Source organism: Anser anser (genome assembly GCF_964211835.1).
Source record: "Anser anser genome assembly, chromosome: 2".
NCBI classification, from domain to species: Eukaryota; Metazoa; Chordata; class Aves; order Anseriformes; family Anatidae; genus Anser; species Anser anser.
The window spans coordinates 125,940,878-125,948,935 of NC_139721.1; the positions used below are offsets into that span (position 1 = coordinate 125,940,878).

Here is an 8,058-nt window from a genome sequence, read left to right on the forward strand (position 1 = left end):
ACGCTCCCTCCTCATCTCCCCTGCCTGTCCTTCCTGAAGAGCTGACTCCTCATTTATTCCCCATGCTACGTGGTGTAGCTGATATCTCTCCCAGCCCCTGAGAGCACTTAAAGCACTTCAGGCTCATTGTGGGGATCTGAAGAAGGGAGTGCCCTCTGCTGCACTGTATGCAGATAGGATTTTTAATCAAATTGTTAGAGGAGAAAGACTACACTTGAACAACTATCATCACATTCACTGTCAATATTCTCAGCAGCAGTTACTGATATTATCTCCCTCTGGTTTTGTCCCAAATGACATTATTATTTTCAGTCATTCAATGAGATGAAATTCAATAATAATTTATTATCGTGGAATACTTCTAAGCAAAGAGTTTCTTCTCAGAACAAATATGAAGTAAATGATACAGTTTGTGGCGTGACATTCAGATACTATTACCAGCTACCATAAGGCAGGGCTGAAGAAGATTATAATGGATAATTTCAGAGGAATGGCTGTTGAGGAGGAAATAAATAAGAATCATTGAGAGTAGAACACAGGTCTTGTAAGTGGAAAAATAGGAGTCACAAACTGTGAGCAAGAGAGAATTTTATAGCTGCGAACAGAGCGCCAAGATGCTATTACAGCTGGCCTGGGTGGCTCTTTGGAAAGGTACTTCAGCAAAAGGGAATGTGTCGTGGTGGTGAAGAGCAGGAGGAATAAACCTGCTGAGCACCAGAGCACTGAAATGCTGTTGGGCTGGAGCCTCAAATGGATAGGACACAAGCATGTAACATATATGTGGTTGCTGAAGGCACCATATCAGAGGCAGCTATTGGGAAGAAGGTTGTTGGAAGAGGGAAGGAATTAGATAAGCAGACGAAGGGAAATAGTAGCTTCTGTTTGTCACATCCACTGCTTACATCTCTTGCTCTGTAGTTGTATCCCTTTCAGACTGGACTTTCAATATACAGAGCTAGAAAAAAAAGTGGAAATGAAGACATGTAGCAAATATCTATGGACAAAGGTATTTCTATCTCCTACACCAATCTTGAGTTCAATTGTGCTGTAGAAAGCACAGAAAGCAGGGAAATCAATATAGAGCAGTGTGATGCATGCTTTTTTTTCCCCATAAAACCCTTTAGAAAGTCATCAGAAAAAGTGTTCAAGGCCTCAAATCTGTGGCAGGAACTGTGTCTATTTTACTGAAATTTTTATCTCACTACATGGAAACACATTATTTTCAAAATAAAACTCGACAAGGTATTGGCAATAAGCGTCGAAAAGAGAAGACTGGATTCTCCTCTTCAGTCTCTTCTGATTTTTTTCCTTTCTCTTTTCTCTCTCTCTCTTTTTTTTTTTTTCTTAAGATTTTTTTTTTCTATTTATGGCAAACTGACACGATAATTTCTGGGAGTTGGTGGCGTTCCCATAGAAACAGCCTTGATTTGGTGATATCACTGCAAGTTGCTGCAGTTATTCTGCTATGTTCTAATTAAAATAAAATCTTCCTAGATGAATTGCATTTAAATCTTCAGACATTTTTTTTTTTCTAGGTGATTGGACATGTAAAATCTCCATTTTTCTTTTGACCATATCTGTGTAGGGGCCAAAAGACTTGTGGTGATCAAGACGCCATTCTTTTCAAAGCAATCTTTTTGTCTCAGTTCTCCAGCGTTCATAAAACCCAAGTGGGCTTTTATAGCTAATAATAGTAGTTATAAGTGGCTCTAAGTGATTTGTGGAATAAGAGCTGGAACTATTACGTGCCACCGAGGAGCTGCTTCTTTTACTCAACGTTTAATACTTTGCAATAACAACTGTTTTTGTTTCAGAATCTCAATGCACTTTCTGTTGTTGTGACTTAGAGTGCTAATGAATTCTGTATCAAAAGCCAGATGTTGAAGTGTCTGGGATGAAATTCTCCAGAGAATGAGTTCAATTGCCATGCAGTAACTGTCCTGAAAGTGTTGTAAAGGGCACGGTGTGTCAAAAACACTCTCTTTTTCATTTTGCTTGCATCCACTTTCCCTGGAGGGCATAGAAAAGGCTTAATTGCCAACTCATCTTTTTCCAGATACTGTGATGAAAATAAAATTGTGGGCTTTTTCTTGTTGTGAAGTGCCTGAAGTTAGAGGATGGAAGGACAAACAGAAAGTGGTATTGAAACAGATGGATTCCTCTGAGTTTGTGTGAGCTCGAGAGAGACCCACTACGGTTTTTACTGATGCAGACAAAGATTCCTCATCTCTGGCAAGAGAAAAATGCTGTTGTAAGATTTGCTACCATCCTGTTTAAGGAGACAAAACACAAAGCAAATAACCCAGCTCTCAGTCTCAGATTTCTCCACCTGTGGCAAACTGACCCACATAGCCACAACCATTAGAAGTTCTGAATAAAAGGCAGCATGATTAACACCATAACTTTCATGTCTCTCTAAGAAAATTAAGATTAATAAGTCTTTTTCAGAGGAGACAGTAATTTTTAAAAATGTGAGAATCCTACAGGTGGAGAACCTAAGAACAGAATTTGGGGCAAGATCTTATTTTCCACTTCTCTATTATAAATTTCTCTTTCAAATCCCATCAAACTTCTCATCAAATTCCCTTTCATTTAGTGCTATTATTGTGCTTTGTCATTGGTTTTTGATCAAAAATGCTCATCAAAATGCTCATCCTCACATAAACTCTGGTAAATAAAGAAACTTTACACGGACATGAAGTAAAATGTGTCAAAAAGACGAATACATTCTTAGGGGATACTGCAATATTAAATGCGTCAGGGCAGAGCTCACCTTTTTATTCTGAGGCTGGAGTGTGCTGTTTATGATGGGGTCAGGGAAACTTGTCTGAGGACCCTGGATATTGCTGCAGTTTAAAAAAAAGAAAAAGGAATATTTTTTCCCTTAGAAAGTGCTGCAGTACCCAGAGCCATCCAATCATCTCATTTCATAAGCACGACACGCACTTCAACTAAAAAGCTAAATGAATAAATAAACAAAACAAGCACAGATTAAATCATTTCTAATTGAGTTTCCTAGGTTAGCAAAAACACACTGCGCAGAGGAACAGCTCAGCACTAATCTGACTAATTATTCCAGCGTTTAGTACGAGGGGGCTGCAGAACAGGAAGGTCCTCCCAAGAAGACACCCTCGTAGCCTGTGGTTTCGCTTCCCTCTAGAAACCTCTGTAGCAGGATGGGTGCCAAGCTCCACGGGTGCTCTGCAGAAACCCAAAGCTGCCCGTTTCACCAGCTGAATCAGCCCCAGCACAGAGGGCTGCATGACCCTGGAGAAAACGAGCAGCTGGTGCGTTGCTAGCCATCAGCCAACACCTCTGGCCTGCAATGGCTGCCAGGTCCATGGCCAACTGGAAAGTCATTAAGAAAACACACTTTGAGAGTTTCCGGGAAAGAAGGTCACCACCTCTTCACCGGTTATGACATTTCTTTTTACCCAGCAGGCAGCTATTTTGTCTTAACAGCTAATTTCTGTCTTTTCTATTCCCTCTAGTGCTCTCCATCGTATTCAATACTGCCCTCTTCTCCAGCTGGGGGCCAGTTTTGAAGTACCCACTAAAAAAAAAAGAAAAAAAAAAGAAAAAAAAAAAAGAAAAAAAAAGAAAAAAAAAGAAAAAAAAAGAAAAAAAAAGAAAAAAAAAGAGGGATTTGGATGTAGAATTCACAAAAATGAGAGGTTTCACACAAAGATACTTCTACCACAGCTAACACTTTTAATGTAGTTGATGCTCTGTGTTTCACAGATCTTTCTCTACACATCTTTGAGGTCAGGTATGTTTATTTTTCATTTTGCTCTGTTACAGACTGCACACTTATTTCACTTCTTCCTAATATTTCTGGGTTTTTAGTTTGGTATTTGTAGCAAAGGCAGATTAAATTACTTTGGGGTTGACTAGAAAACTTTTTTAATTAACAGTTCACAAATACACTCTAAATTAAACACAGCTTCTTTATTTTGGAGGGTGGTTCATTTCATTGTGAGTTTTAGTAGAAGTAAATACAGGTTGGAATAAAATGAGAATATTAGGCAAAGCATTGTGCTTACACCACAGCCAGCTCAAGGCATCTTAGCGGTGTAAACAGAAATTAATTTTGCTATCTGTAGAAGAGGATTGGGGTCTTCCTACCACAGGAGCGAGGGAGAGGAAGGACAGACCTGTGATGAAGACCTGAGAGGACAGTTCAGGACTTGCTACTGCCAGAGAAATGGGAGAGGACAACATTCTGAAATAGCTCATTTCCTTTCCTAACCCACCATCCTGATACAGTTTTCAGTCTGGCTTTGACAAAATGAGAAGCAAGGCCATGGATGTCTGCTGCCTGTGTAGCTCTCAGAGTCCGTGCTGTTTATAACTGACCTAGAATCATAGAATCATTTAAGTTAGAAAAGAACTTCAAGATCATCAAGTCCAACCACCAACTTGACTTACTGAGTCCCATCACTAAACCATGTCCCTAAGTGCCATGTCCACACATCTCTTAAACACATCCAGAGATAAGGACTCTACCACTTCCCTGGGCAGCCTCTTGCAAAGCTTGACCACCCTGTTTATGAAGAAATTCTTCCTAAGATCCAAGCTAAACTTCCCCTGGCACAACTTGAGACCTAGGTATATATTCAGCTTTCACTTAGGGTTCAGGAAGCCTGTGTTCAGGCTTAAACTTTATTTAACTCCAGTTACTGGAGCTGGGACTGGAAGTCACAGAGGAGTGCCTCGAACAGCACTGTTGCTCATGCTCTGGCCCAAAGAATATCTGAACTGCATGAAGGACTTGTGTGGGAAGGGCTGTGAGAAAAGTCTTATTGCCTTGTCTTTGGCATTAAACCTGGATGTTATTCTTCATTCCCAAAGCATGGCATTATTCTTGATTCTCACAAAAAATCCATTTTTTTCATTCTGCTTTTCACCTCATTCACCACATAACTGAGATTTATATTTAGTTTTACATTATTTGATATGCATTGATGTCATCTCTTCCCACCCTTATTGAAGCAGTTCCCTGCAGCAGATGCATAAATTTGAACTGGACCTTCAAAAGACAGAAGAAAGTGCTTTTCCTTCTGCTTCTGATTCAAATTATGTTTTCTTTTCCTAGTTTTTAAAGTTCTGTATATTTTTATGGAGCTCTGCCAATCTGATCCATCTATTCGGTGTCTATTTCTGCAACCTGAGGACTTACACACATGATTGAGCATAAGTTACTGCACATGAGTCAAGCCATGGCAACTGCCCTGTGTTCAGGCTTAGCCCACAGCAAATGCAATGGAATGTGAGTTATCTTAAAACTCTTTCATGATGGGCTTATCTCTCCTCTATACTTTCCTGGGACGCTGCTGGGTATCATTATTCCTGTTGCACTGATTTCTCTATTTCTCTACACCCCCCATCCTGTTAGTAATTAAATCACCTCCTGCTATACAGTTAAACTTTAAAATCTTTCCTTTTTTATTTCATTTTAATTGACAGCCTCTGCAGATACCTTACCGTACTTTTAGGTGGATGTCTGTTGTAAACATTATAGTCTGGTTAGAAGCAGGTTTTCAGTGCAGGAAAAAGAAAGAAGAAGAGTGAATGCCAACCAGTCTGTACACAAAGGCAGCAAATCCCTTTCTAAATGAGCACCTGCTATATAACAGACCTCTCATCTTACCTGAATGCTGATGTGTCAGACTCCAAAGGTCTGATAAAAATGATGGACGAAGAGGGGCATACAATGGGGGCACCCAAGAGCATGAGGCCACCTGACAGATGCGAGTCCAGGGCTCCTGCTGCTTTGGGGTGGCCTCGGTGCAGCCCTTCTTTGGTTATGGGGTGGCTGTCAGAGGCACAGTCAGGGCTGCAGGCTGCGTGTCAGGTGCATTTGTATTGCAAATGTTAGAGGTGCAGGCTCCGCAGGGAGGAATAGGTTAATGCAATGCAAAAAGGGCCTGGAAGACAGCAAGTCTAATTATTACAGCTGTGCAACTGAAGTAAAGAGAGGAGTATGACTACGAAGGGCTCGGATACCAGACAAATGAGCAGAATGTCTCTAGTCCATCCAGGTACTAAGAATGGCCTACAAAAGATACATTTAGTATCACATCGGTAGATTGGGACACGTATAGCTACAGCATTGAAAGATAATGGCCTGCCCTGCGTACCCACCATTGCTAAGGCCTGGAGCTTGTGTGCATCCTTACACAAGCTTAAGTGTGTTAAGTATTTTACCATTTAGAAAGCACACCTTAAGGGAAAATACCCAGCAATGTTCCACAAGGCATAAGGAAATAAGTAGATAAATATAAAAGGGACTTGCAGCTTGAGGGTTATGGGATTCAGGTAGCTGGACAGCAGGCCGCTGCCTGATTGACAGTAAACCATTGCTGTTTGTTATCCTGTCTTAATAAGGTAAGCCCAGTGATAAATCTGGTGTCAAGTTGAGCTCTGTGGTGGAGCAAGGCTGTGAGTGAATTTGGTTCCTGGGAAAAAATAGGATTTGAAATCAATTTAGGAGCATCCAATTGTGGCTTAGCAGCTGCACCCTGGAGAGCCAGGCGCGGGCGTGAGGCGTGCCTTGGGGGAGCAGCCGGTGCAGAGGGCTGTGGGAGGAAATCAGGCGAGAAAGCTTTGTTCTCGTGGCATGAAACACGACGGGTCTGAAACAAATCACCGGGAGTGTTTTAAACCAATGTCTTCTCATCCATGTTTTTAGCCTATGGGGCCTTGGCTTACCCTGCTAACATACAGAGATGGAGCTAAAGCAATTCCAACATCCAATCCCTCTCTACATTCCCAACTCAACCTTCTTTCCAAAAATGAGCTATATATGGACCAAACGTGGATCAGATTTTTGCATCTCAGGGTCTTCCCTGCAGTTTACTCTAGGTATATTCTTCCCTCACTGTTTGTGTAATGAAATGCAGCAGTTGTTTAGTAGCCTACTGTGAAATGAAGAATGAGACCACCTGTCAACGGCTGGTGGAGCTGGGTGCAGCAAAATCATCCTGCCAAGTCACCAGGAGGCTGCCACATGTTCAGAAGAGGTTAGTGCAATCATGGGACACCTACAAAATCTGCCCTGAATCTCTGCAGTCAGGTGATTACTTTCTGTAAGTGTTTTTATTTCTTTGACAGATTGTTCATTGCGGTATTGGGTCTGTGAACAGTTGGCCTGCTTGACTGCTTTGTTACTTTAACATTAATGAAATAGTATAAACACATTAAAATCAAGGAATTTGCACAGATTAAATGGAAGGAATCAAATGCTGCCTTAGACCCATGAGCTGATCTTTATATTCAGAGACAGTTGCCAAAACTGTGACTATTTTCATCATATTCTCCTACACAGAGCAATAAAATCTGTGCTTTACATGTAAAATTTCCATGAATGTAAATGAATATGTAAAAAGGAAAATGATTTGGTTTGACATAAATGTGGTTGTCATTACTGTAGCAGAGTATACACACACACAAACACAAGAGGATGCTGGTAAAAAAAAAAAAAAACACTCATTTTCTACTTCAGTCTCTCAACATGGCTCAGGCTGACAAAAGGATTAACAATCTAGTCACATCACCAAGGTTAGATGTCACAAATGGACACTGCTTCTATTGCAATTACTGCAGAAATAAGAATAAAGGCAAAGAGACGAAGAGATCATTTTGATAGTGTTGTTCATAGCTCTTTATTCATTGAACCAGTAGAAGTCTAAGCGCACCAGTTCATTGTTCAATCCCTTGGCCAAATTTCATCTGCTTGAAGTAGCCGTGTCTGGCTGAACTGAAGTGCAAACCCCCGTGCGGTATGTGCTATAGATCCCATCTGTGCTGATTCACAGAGGCATATTACAGCTCGCAGCTGCGATGTGGTAACTCTTCAGCTCATACTGCAGCAGCACATAGATCCTCAAGGTTTGTTTCCCCCGAGGTCCCTGATTCACTCCTCAGTGTATCAGTCAAGACAGCAGGCTGCACACAAGCTTCCATTGGAAAAAAAAAAAATTGCATGCAAGACCTTGATATGATTGAGAAGATAGCCTAGTAAATATGATTAGACAGCACCACATCCTAGACAGCCTG

At 41.0% G+C, this 8,058-nt stretch overlaps 1 long non-coding RNA gene across 1 annotated transcript; it reads right to left on the minus strand.

The window, feature by feature from the left end:
• Window positions 1–1,708: 1,708 nt before the first annotated feature.
• Window positions 1,709–3,546, minus strand: LOC310893487. Its single transcript, XR_014579010.1, has 3 exons — window positions 3,165–3,546; window positions 2,774–2,846; window positions 1,709–2,229 (listed from the first exon to the last, which is right to left on the minus strand). It is a non-coding gene; the product is annotated as an uncharacterized lncRNA (long non-coding RNA).
• Window positions 3,547–8,058: the final 4,512 nt, after the last annotated feature.